The sequence below is a fragment of the Neolamprologus multifasciatus genome, chromosome 1 (assembly GCF_963576455.1).
Source record: "Neolamprologus multifasciatus chromosome 1, fNeoMul1.2, whole genome shotgun sequence".
NCBI lineage: Eukaryota > Metazoa > Chordata > Actinopteri > Cichliformes > Cichlidae > Neolamprologus > Neolamprologus multifasciatus.
Genome location: NC_140439.1, coordinates 20,580,767 through 20,592,958, shown reverse-complemented (window position 1 = coordinate 20,592,958; position 12,192 = coordinate 20,580,767).

The window sequence follows — 12,192 nt, the reverse complement described above, 5'->3', positions numbered from 1 at the left end:
ACTGAGTACTCAGACCACTAGACCAATACAGATGCCTGCCCTGCATGAGAATTTACAGACTCATGCAGAATTACTAAATGTACAGCCTTTTTTAACATCATGGAGCTGTTTGACATTGTCTGCTGCACTTTACTGCCTTGATTATTTCCTCGGCGAAGTTGTTACATGAACACTTTGATTGTAGCGCAGCTCCACAGTCACAGTCTGTTTTCATCATCAGTTTTTAGCTGGAGTTCTGCTGTTTACTCGGATTCAGTATGCTTGTGTCCTGGCAAACAGCTCAATACAAACAACAGGAACAAATATGTGTAGCTGTATCAGACGGACTGTTTGGACAGCACAGTATAAATGTGGCTTTACACAGTCACACTTGCAAATCCGGCAATTATGTTTGGAGATAGTGGACAAGTAAGCAGAGACACAGGAAAAGCACCTTTGTAGAGTCAGTGATATCGATCGCATCACGGCTGTACAGACCAGTAAGCCGAGCTGGATTTAACAACTGGACACGTACACAAAGCAGCTTTTGCAAATACAGGGAGTGGAGGAGGCAGCCTTGTAACGAGGTTAATCAAATTGTGTACATATATGCAAAGTGAAGCTTTTAGTTTTGTTGTTTTACCATTGGAAGAAATCAGTCATGTTTTCTTTGCCTTGTGAAAAGTTTCTGAGCATTTGCAAAGTTGTTGTTGCAGATTGATGAGATCTCTTCAAGATCAAGTATCCGTGACGTCGCTCGAGTGTTTTAACCTTATTAAAAGAGAATTCGACTCCATGAAAGGAAAACAACCACTAGCATCCAAATTAAAACAACACCAGAGATACAGTGGGGCAAAAAAGTATTTAGTCAGCCACCGATTGTGCAAGTTCCCCCACTTAAAATGATGACAGAGGTCAGTAATTTGCACCAGAGGTACACTTCAACTGTGAGAGACAGAATGTGAAAAAAAATCCATGAATTCACATGGTAGGATTTGTAAAGAATTTATTCGTAAATCAGGGTGGAAAATAAGTATTTGGTCAATAACAAAAATACAACTCAATACTTTGTAACATAACCTTTCTTGGCAATAACAGAGGTCAAACGTTTACTATAGGTCTTTACCAGGTTTGCACACACAGTAGCTGGTATTTTGGCCCATTCCTCCATGCAGATCTTCTCAAGAGCAGTGATGTTTTGGGGCTGTCGCCAAGCAACACGGACTTTCAACTCCCGCCACAGATTTTCTATGGGGTTGAGGTCTGGAGACTGGCTAGGCCACTCCAGGACTTTCAAATGCTTCTTACGGAGCCACTCCTTTGTTGCCCGTGTTTTGGATCATTGTCATGTTGGAAGACCCAGCCTCGTTTCATCTTCAAAGTTCTCACTGATGGAAGGAGGTTTTGGCTCAAAATCTCACGATACTTGGCCCCATTCATTTTGTCCTTAACACGGATCAGTCGTCCTGTCCCCTTGGCAGAAAAACAGCCCCATAGCATGATGTTTCCACCCCCATGCTTCACAGTAGGTATGGTGTTCTTGGGATGCAACTCAGTATTCTTCTTCCTCCAAACACGACGAGTTGAGTTTATACCAAAAAGTTCTACTTTGGTTTCATCTGACCACATGACATTCTCCCAATCCTCTGCTGTATCATCCATGTGCTCTCTGGCAAACTTCAGACGGGCCTGGACATGCACTGGCTTCAGCAGCGGAACACGTCTGGCACTGCGGGATTTGATTCCCTGCCGTTGTAGTGTGTTACTGATGGTGACCTTTGTTACTTTGGTCCCAGCTCTCTGCAGGTCATTCACCAGGTCCCCCCGTGTGGTTCTGGGATCTTTGCTCACCGTTCTCATGATCATTTTGACCCCACGGGATGAGATCTTGCGTGGAGCCCCAGATCGAGGGAGATTATCAGTGGTCTTGTATGTCTTCCATTTTCTGATGATTGCTCCCACAGTTGATTTTTTCACACCAAGCTGCTTGCCTATTGTAGATTCACTCTTCCCAGTCTGGTGCAGGTCTACAATTCTTTTCCTGGTGTCCTTCGAAAGCTCTTTGGTCTTGGCCATGGCGGAGTTTGGAGTCTGACTGGTTGAGGCTGTGGACAGGTGTCTTTTATACAGATGATGAGGTCAAACAGGTGCCATTCATACAGGTAACGAGTGGGGGACAGAAAAGCTTCTTACAGAAGACGTTACAGGTCTGTGAGAGCCAGGGATTTTCCTTGTTTGAGGTGACCAAATACTTATTTTCCACCCTGATTTACGAATAAATTCTTTACAAATCCTACCATGTGAATTCATGGATTTTTTTTTTTCACATTCTGTCTCTCACAGTTGAAGTGTACCTCTGGTGCAAATTACTGACCTCTGTCATCATTTTAAGTGGGGGAACTTGCACAATCGGTGGCTGACTAAATACTTTTTTGCCCCACTGTAAATGGGAAGGCAGAAGCTTGTGAAGGCAGTCAGAAATAGGGGGAAACACCACAGCACACGGCTTAGCCCAGAAATGTTTGCACTGTAGAAATTATACATACTCTATCAGCACTGACTAGTCTTTTTTTCATTACTAAGCTCAGTGAGATAAGAAAGGATCCCTACTTGCTGCTGAAGATTGATTGTCCAGAGTAAGCAGAAATTTGATCTACAACTTGTCCCCAGTGAAATGCAGAAGGCAGCAGAGACTGGCATGAAAGCGCCAGCCAAAGTATTTCCGGAGGCTGATAAAAGGCTGCACCAGTGACAAAGCAAATGGGGAAAAATCTGCAGTGACTCACTCATATCACATTTTGACCTAAGTAACGTCTTTTCTTTTGTTGCATTTTTGTAGCCTCGGTTGGCTCTAATCACGGATGTTGCACATAAAGAATCTCTTTTAACAGGACTCGGGGACTATTTGAGGCTCTAGTTCTTAGTTTTTATCAAAAACACCAGCATGCAAAGAACGTCACAGTGGCAATGTTGACATTTTTATTTAGTCATGAATCAAAGTTTCTGATTTAGAAAATTTATTTTTTTATCTTACAGTGACACAGTGAGGGAAAAGACATTAGGAGTCGTTATCTCGGAACAGTGGATGTGTGTAGAAATTTTCATGGCATTTGGATTTGTTGCATTTTCATATATACTTTACCTTTAAAGAGTTTAGTTTAAACTTTCTCATTGAAACATTTTGATGACCACACAGGTGGCCTAAGTACACAGTGTGCTGATGACAGGCAAGTAGTAATTTCTCAGGAACACAGATTAAAACGCTCTAAAGAGGCCGACCATTATCAGCCTCTGCCAGGTGCACAAAAACAGATTTGCAGAGATTTGCACCTGCTAACAACCCCAGTCACACATTTTCATTTTTAACTAGGACCGTGTCTGTGTGTGTACTTTTGTGAGCCTGGAACAAAGTCTTACACTTCCATTAAAGTTTTTTGTATTATCCAAACTCTGTGCTTGTGCAAAGGCAATAACAGCACATCAACATTTATAGCATGCAAACCACAATGGGTAAAGAGAAACAGAGTTTACTGACAGAAAAAAAAAATACAGTGTACTCCTCCTGGCGCCACATTAATCTATAATTAAAACAGGGACATGGACACTTGTGCTTCTGCAAGGACATTTTGTGCTTTTAAAAAAGTGACACAGTGAGAACAAGTATGCGGAAACGAGTGCTGATGTGGGATGGTGCAAGCTGCAGTGGCATTAAATCACAACAGATTTTGGTCCCACATGAAGCTTTGACTTTTTCCAAATATACACATGGGCAAACCTGTAATGGACTAACAGAAACATTATCAAGCTCTTAATGGACTAAATGTTTCTGTGCATCACCCCACAATCTCCCTTGGTACTTTATGTTCTACATTATATCAACACTCACGCTAGAAACAGAGGGTCAGGTGGCCCAGTTTAATTAAAGATATGCGGTAGGGAATAATTAAGCCAATCTTTACCAGGGCTCTCACAGCTTTTATAACTTAGTTTACATGATCCAAATGAGACTAGAAATGTAAATGACATCAAATTTAAAATGAGAACATTTATTTCTGAAGTTCAGTAAAGTTTGAAATTTCTGCCCTTTTGATAAATTTACCATCTCATATTTCTGTATTTTAATTAAAATATCTTAACACCACATTCGTTTAGTTTATTTATTTATTTATGTTAGGGATTCACATTTCCTACAGCTGGCCTGGTGTCCTTCAAAAAATCGAAAGGAGACAAGCCATACGGTGCATACCGGAAGATGACACTATAGTTTCAGTCAATGATATCATATAATCTGCTGCTGTACATGCCAGTTGCCCCATATAACAGTAACAACCCCATTCACGAGGATGTTGTTCTGGGGAGTGTTTTTTTAGTCACTTTACAATCTTTGAATCCACTAAAAGCTCATTGTAACAAAGACCAATAAATAAATAATTTAATGATGCCACTTAGGTTCTTAAAGAGTGTATTTTGGTTTGGATTTACACCTTGACTATCAGCTGTGAAACTGATCTAGTAAACACATAAGTAGTGTATAAACTGGCCAAAAATGATGCGGATTATTTTATTTGATATACTTATCAGGGTTGATATCTCAAGACTTTTATTTTTTTTGTAGCTTTACTTAAAAATACAAGTAGAAATTCACTCTATATGCATATCTTAATGTTAGGTTTTGTATTGTTGATTGTCATTTATGCTTAGAAATATCTACTTATATATGCTTAGAGTTTTATAATTAGTTGTAGATTGGTAGAGGTTTGATCCTTAATAGTCTGCAAACTTTGTGTGTATTCCAGAGCACATCCTGGGAGCATGGGTGAAGGCATACCTTCTCTTATTGTTTTATGGTAGGATAAACGTAGCTATATCTGTTTTAGTCTAAGTGCCTTTTGTTTAGATGAACTGCTGGACTTCCAGACCAGCAGGTTTAGGGAAGTCTTTATGGGGTCATACTCTGACCCCACACACACCACACACACCACACACACACACACAGGCAAGGTACTCTTTGTTTGTATGTAGACGTCATATGTTAATGAACCTATGCATATTCATGTAACCTCAATAAAAGAGCAGTGTTACGGGGGAGCGGACGAGAGCAACTGGGGTCAAGCGAAGGAACGGCGTTTGTCCGGTTCTCTCCCGTGCATGAGAAACACGAAGAACTTTGCCTACTTCGTGTCTTGCTTTGCTGTGTAATTATATTGTCTTCAACGTACCAGCGAATAGGTTCAAGCTCCAAACCTATCACTTAATATCTTTTGTCTTGAAGATATACCAAATTTGTCACAGTATGTGAAAGCAGACTGTAGGAATTTGTAAAGAGAACCCAAAATGCAGACAAAAAAGGAACGTGGAACGAAAACTTGGGTATTAACAAAAAGCGAGCCGTTTAATGAGGCTGGTAAAAAAGGTACAAACAAAGGCCAAGGCAAACTGAAGCAAAGCTAACATTAACCTAAACTTTGTGAACTAAACAAACAATATAAAAAACCTGGACATGAAACTTAGAAACATGGCATGGAGAACATGACGTGAACAACATACGACCTGACAAAGAATGAACAGAAACACACAGACTAAATACACACAAGGGTGATTAGGGGGAAGTGGAAACACATGGAGAAACAGCTCACACTAATCTGACATAAGGGCCCTTTCTCAATTCTCAAGTACGCGAGTACGTACTCGCGTTCTCGGCGGGTACGTACTCGCCGAGAACGCACGGGAGTACGGACTCGCCGAGAACGCGAGCACGGACTCGCGATTTGTACAATTGGAACACCAGCGTACTTGATGATGTCACAGGTCCAGAGTTTTTACTGCCGTCCTTAATTTAACTGTGAGTAATATGTTATGAAGCTTAACTTTAATCACAGCCAAACCGGTTTACTCAGGAACAAATAAAAAGCCGAAATAAGCCAAACATTAACATTTAGAAGTGATCTAAGTGACTTATATATCTCAGTAGTGAAATTTCTATTAATAAAAATAGTGTACATGTACATACGTGTACATACCTTAATAAAAACAAGCAGGTGAGATGTTAGAACGCTTTAATTTTTATTTTAGTGGACACTCAATACAATAGACAGCTACTGGGGTTTGGGGTTTGTTTAACCTGAGTAGCGAAAAGACCGCGGGGGGGGGGGGGGGGGGGGGGTTGAAAACGATCTGCCGGGAGTCCGCTGTTCTCGCCGGCTGTAATAATCCTCGACCTCGCTGTCTGCTATGGAGCTGGCGGGTCACAGACGTCTCCGAAAACGTCGGACCTCGTTTGGAAATATATGATATCTTGATAAACTGAGCAGATATTCGAAGTTTACACAGCTACATTCTCGCTTGAAAAGAACTTAAAAGTTTATTTTGTGACCCAGAAAGAGTAATATTTAAAAGTTTTTAGCCCCGCTCGTCCGCCATTGCCGCGTTTGAGTTTTGGACGAAATGCATTCTGGGATATTTAGCTGTACCAAGTCCACACAAGTCACCACCGATGCATGCTCGATAAAACGGGCGGAGCGAGAACACATCCGGGACTTTTTCGCGTTCTCGGCTTGATGCGTACTTCGAATTGGAACAGTACTTGGTCTCCGACTGATGACGTATCACAAGTACACGAGAACGCAAGTACGCACAAGTACGCATATTGAGAAAGGCCCAAGGAGACAAAGGAAGCAAAGCTGACTACACTGACATAGGACACAGACCTTCAAAATAAAACAGGAAACAGAATGCAAAGCAGACATGACAATACAACTTCACTACATGGACAAGAAGACAAGAAATATGACAGACTAACACAGAAGACATAAGTGAAACATAAATAAACTAAAGGCAACCAAAATATAATCCAATTACTCAACATATTAAAGGAATAACTTAAGAACTCAACACGTAAACTGAAAACGCTGGCTCAGAGACCCAGGATCGTGACAAAATTAAATAAATAGATAGACGATGACCTGAAGTAGCTCTGTAATGTCTCTGATCAAGAATGAATTTTTAAGCTGCCTTATGATGGAAAAATCGGAAGAGTGAGAGGGACAGAAAATAAATTCTACTAAGCAAACTACTCCCTGATGAAGACTGTGTGAAACGATTCTGTTAGGATGCCTGGGTCGTTGACCCAGGGGTTTTGAGTTTATTATATTATTTATAATTTCTAGTCTTTGGGTTTTCATTAGAGTCATGTCTTACGGTTTGTCTCTGTGTAATCCTTAGTTGCTGTCTCCCCTGTCTGCTATATCCCCGTGTCCAGTCGGTGTCTGTGTCTGTCCTGGTCCCACATTTCTGTTCCCTCTGTTGTAGTGCCTGCATGTGAGTCTGTGTCTTTTGTTCAGTCTGTGTTGTGTGTTTCCTGTTTTACTTTGAAGGTCTCTGTCTTATCTCAGTGTGTTCAGTTTACGCTTCCTTGTCTCGTCAGTTCTGATTTGCCCCAGCTGTGTTTCCCTCCTGTTGTCCATTCCCTGATTGCTCCCTCTATGTATTTAAGCCCTGTGTTTCAGTTTGTCATTGTCGCGATCTACCGTTTATTTAGCTGTGTGGTTTTCCCAGTCCTCCAGTGTAAGTTTATTTTTGACATTTCCAGTTATCTTATATTTGAGTTTAACATTAAAGCGGTTTTGAGTTTAAGTTTTGCCTCCGAGTGTCTGCACCTTGGGTCCTATTCCTGTCTGCACACAGCCGTTCCCTAACAGATTCAGTGTCACTTCTTTACCTTCCGATCCATTTAGCTTCAGCTTTTTTCAGAACTACTGGTACTTCAACCAAGGTCATCACTGTATCCACTCCATGTAAATGGTAAATGGCCTGTATTTATATAGCGCTTTACTAGTCCCTAAGGACCCCAAAGCGCTTTACATATCCAGTCATCCACCCATTCACGCACACATTCACACACTGGTGATGGTAAGCTACAATGTAACCACAGCCACCCTGGGGCGCACTGACAGAGGCGAGGCTGCCGGACACTGGCGCCACCGGGCCCTCTGACCACCACCAGTAGGCAACAGGTGAAGTGTCTTGCCCAAGGACACAACGACCGAGACTGTCCAAGCCGGGGCTCGAACCGGCAACCTTCCGATTACAAGACGAACTCCCAACTCTTGAGCCACGATCGCCCCCACGATGTGCCTTCTTGTCTGATATAGCTCTTCACATTTTTTCCTCTATCAGTATTCAGACCACATCATGCTCATATTTCTAATGAACGCTTACTGTGAAGTTTTATCAATGGTTTTTTCGACTTATTGTCCGCACCATGTCAAATTAATTCAGTTATTCTTCAAACCATCTCCCACTTATATCTCTCCTTCCTGAAAAAGACTAATTTCATGCAAGTTTTTTTTAAAGTGTCCATTAATGATAATATATAGCAGTAATAATTGATTACATCGTCCACAATACGGCAAGGGAATGTGATTAATAGCGACACGTTCATGAAAAAGGGTGACAGATGTGTTTATGCAGTTTTTCAGTGCTGATGGATTGCACCTTTGTCAGCAGTGGTAACTTGGTGGCCATTTAAACAAAATGTCTTGTTTTGAAGCTGTTCTCCTCATATTGCTCAAGGAAATTAAGGGAGAAATGTTAGCACTGCATTACTCTGACAACAAATGTGTTTGGAGAAGACAGACTGCTCTGTCTTATTGACGAAATCAAAACAAATATTACTAGCCTTCTGTTGGGGGAACATTTGTTAGGTTTAGAGAGTGCAGCACTGACGGCTCTTGTCCAGAATTCATCAGATCACAGAGGCAAGCAATTGAATCTAATTGTAAAATATATACAAGTAAATCCATATAAAGTAAATACTATAAGCCCATATTTATCACTATCTGTCATTTTTAACATTACCTAAGGTTCTCCCTGTCAGGCCCACAACAGCATTTGTAACAGTAACAACAAATTCTTACCCCTCACCCTGTTATTAGTTTTGCAACATGAATTAAATATAAATTATGAAATAACCATCCGTTACAGGGAAGATCTAATATTATTTTATTCAATATATCAACACTACAAGTTGGTTTTTGAATTGTATCCACTGTATGAACAAAAGTGCTGGACCACCTACGAGTTGTTCAGGCACGGAAACCCATACATGAAGCTGCCAGCACACAGTGTTTGTGCAGATGTTAATGCCAGGAGAGGTTTGGAGCTCTGCATTTATTAAATCTTTAATGCCCTGAGCTCCTCTGTACTCTGTAAGTTTACACAATCTGTCACTCACTGATTGTGGAATATAAAGATTTGACAAAACAGATTAACTTCTTGAAATGGTGGCATTATGTTACAGTATCACCTTGAGCTTCTGTAAACTATTTATGATGCTGAAGACTTGAACTGGACAGCTATAGAAAGGTGAAGGAGAGTATAGATAGATTTTGAACTTTTAATTTTTACAGGTTTTCCTGTTGATAAAGACTGCCACCCTCATTGCCTTTCATACGACATAAAAGAAATTACCCAATAGATAAACAATCAAATGACTTAAAGTTACTGTTAATTCATGTGTCCACAGTAAACTAGCAAAAATGTATTTTTATAATTGCAGGATAGTCTGTTTATGTTAAAATTTTCAGTAAATTACTGTACATATATATATATATAGGAGTTTTTCCAACAGTCACCTTGAGGCGACTGTTGTTGTGATTTGGCGTTATATATATGCCAAATCACACTATATGTGATTTGGCATATATAAACTAAACTGAATTGAATTGAAATATGTGGCCCACAATGTAAAATGAGTTTGACGTTCCTGCTTTAGAACGACCCACCAGCAGCGTGCACAGCTAGCTGCCTGATTTTATAAAGCTGTGACAAAGGGAACAAAAACCCCCGAACTCAAAGATTAAGAGGTGTGACCTGATACTTTTGCCCATATAGAGTATATAAGTATTTATGTAAAACTGAACCATACTTTAATTTATGATATATAAACACAACTATACTTTACATCACAAGCCAACGCAAGTTTTCAGCATAAATTGTGATGTTTATGGTAGCTGTTACTCAAAACTAACCTTTTATAATCAATATTATACCACAGCACTTTGAGTTTTTTGTGCAAGTCAGTGCAATCTTTATCACTTTGCTTTTTATTTACCGACTTTAATGTTTTCTTTTTCATTATCACTTAATTATTTGTGTTTAATTTTTCCCATGATTTTTATTTTGCACTGTTGAGCATTACCTCACTTGTAATACTGCTCTTCTTTTTATTAAACATAATGTTGAGTCTGACATTAGGACAAAAGGTTGATTATATCTACAAAAAAGCTGCCAGTAAAAAAAAAAGCAGGATCAGTTTTAATCTGAAAAGGTCAAAAGAACAATTAAAAACCTCCGCCTGTGCTCCAAGAGCAAGCTCTGTTATAATAGACTTTTTACATACTTGGATGGAGGTTTGGTGACCTGAGATAACCTTTCCCTCTTAATTACATTACAGTTATCTGAGGTTTTAGCTTCTAATTATAATTTTAATTTTCAGTGTAGATGAGTATTTTTTCTGCAATTTTCTAAATAGTTTTTTTTTTTTTTTTTTTTTTTTAAACAACTTATGAAGGAACAATGGGGTCTTTATCCAGGTCACATATTGTGACAGACTAATTATTTTATTTGGCATCTTATTTTTAATTTCTTATTATACTGAAGTATATTCACATAATAAAACACCCTAAAGCTGTACTAACCAGCTTAGTAAGTTCTAAACAGCTTATTAGCTCCAAACTAAAAATGATTGCTACAACATGAACCAAGTATGAAGGAGGAAAGCAACCGTTCCCGACCTTTCCGGTGATTTTATGTTGTGCTCATGTCTGTTTATGTGTATAAGACCTCATATTTTTGGTTTATAAATAAAAGACTAACAAATTCAATTCAGTTCAATTTTATTTATATAGCACCAAATGACAACAACAATCAATCACACAACAGTTGTTGGGATGTGTTAATCAGTGATCAGTGATGATCATTAGTTTTTGGATAAAAGAAAAAAACGGTCTTAACGAAGTCTATTTGTGGTTTTAGATTATTTTGTATGATCATCAATCATCTTTAAACTGTCACAAAGGGTACTTATATCTGTATTATTCCACTAAGATCTAATACCGCACTCTTTCTTGGCCCTTTAATAGCTGCTTGTATCCGCGATCTCGTTCTTTCAGTCACTACTCACAGCTCGTGACCATAGGTGAGGGTAGGGACGTAGATCGACCGGTAAATTGAGAGCTTCGCTTTTACACTCAGCTCTTCTCTTCACCACGGCGGACCGGTGCAGCGGCCGCAGCACTGCGGCCGCAGCACCAATCCGTCTGTCAATCTCCGGTTCCCTTCTCCCATCACTCGCAAACAAGACCCCGAGATACTTGAACTCCTCCACTTGGGGCAGGAACTCATCCCCAACCTGGAGTGGGCACTCCACCCTTTTCCGGCTGAGAACCATGGCCTCAGATTTGGAGGTGCTGATCCTCATTCCCGCTGCTTCACACTCGGCTGCGAACCGTTCCAGTGCGAGCTGGAAGCCATCACCCGATGAAGCCAACAGAACCACATCATCCGCGAAAAGCAGAGACGAGATTCTGAGGCCACCGAAGTGAAAGCCCTCCGCCACTTGGCTGCGCCGAGAAATCCTGTTCACAAAAATTATGAACAGAATCGGTGACAAAGGGCAGCCCTGGTGGAGCCCATCACCCACCGGGAACGAGTCCAACTTATTGCCGGCAATGCAAACCAAGCTCTTGCAACGGTTGTATAGGGATCGAATGGCCCGTATATGAGACACCCCATACTCCCACAGCACCTCCCACAGGACACCCCGAGGGACACGGTCAAATGCCTTCTCCAAGTCCACACCACAAGCATTTAAGAAATAATCAATAATGCAGAACATCCTCCAGGGTTCATTGTTTAAAGAAAAACTTATGCTTAGTTAATTAATAATACATTTCTTGTATATAAACAGATATCAAAAAGGAACTTCGGTATCTGTTTAGAGACAATCTGCAACATACAGACATACAGAATTACTATTTGTAGGTTTGTTCACTTACAAAAAAGATTCTAATTTTTATGATAGTTTTATTTTAATAGATGGATGATTAAACGTGGATTTTTGGTTGCTATTCTGTCTTTCTCCATTAAAATTAAACTACCAAAAAAATTAAAGACGGTTAATTTCTTTGTAAGTGAGCAAACTTTCAAATTCAG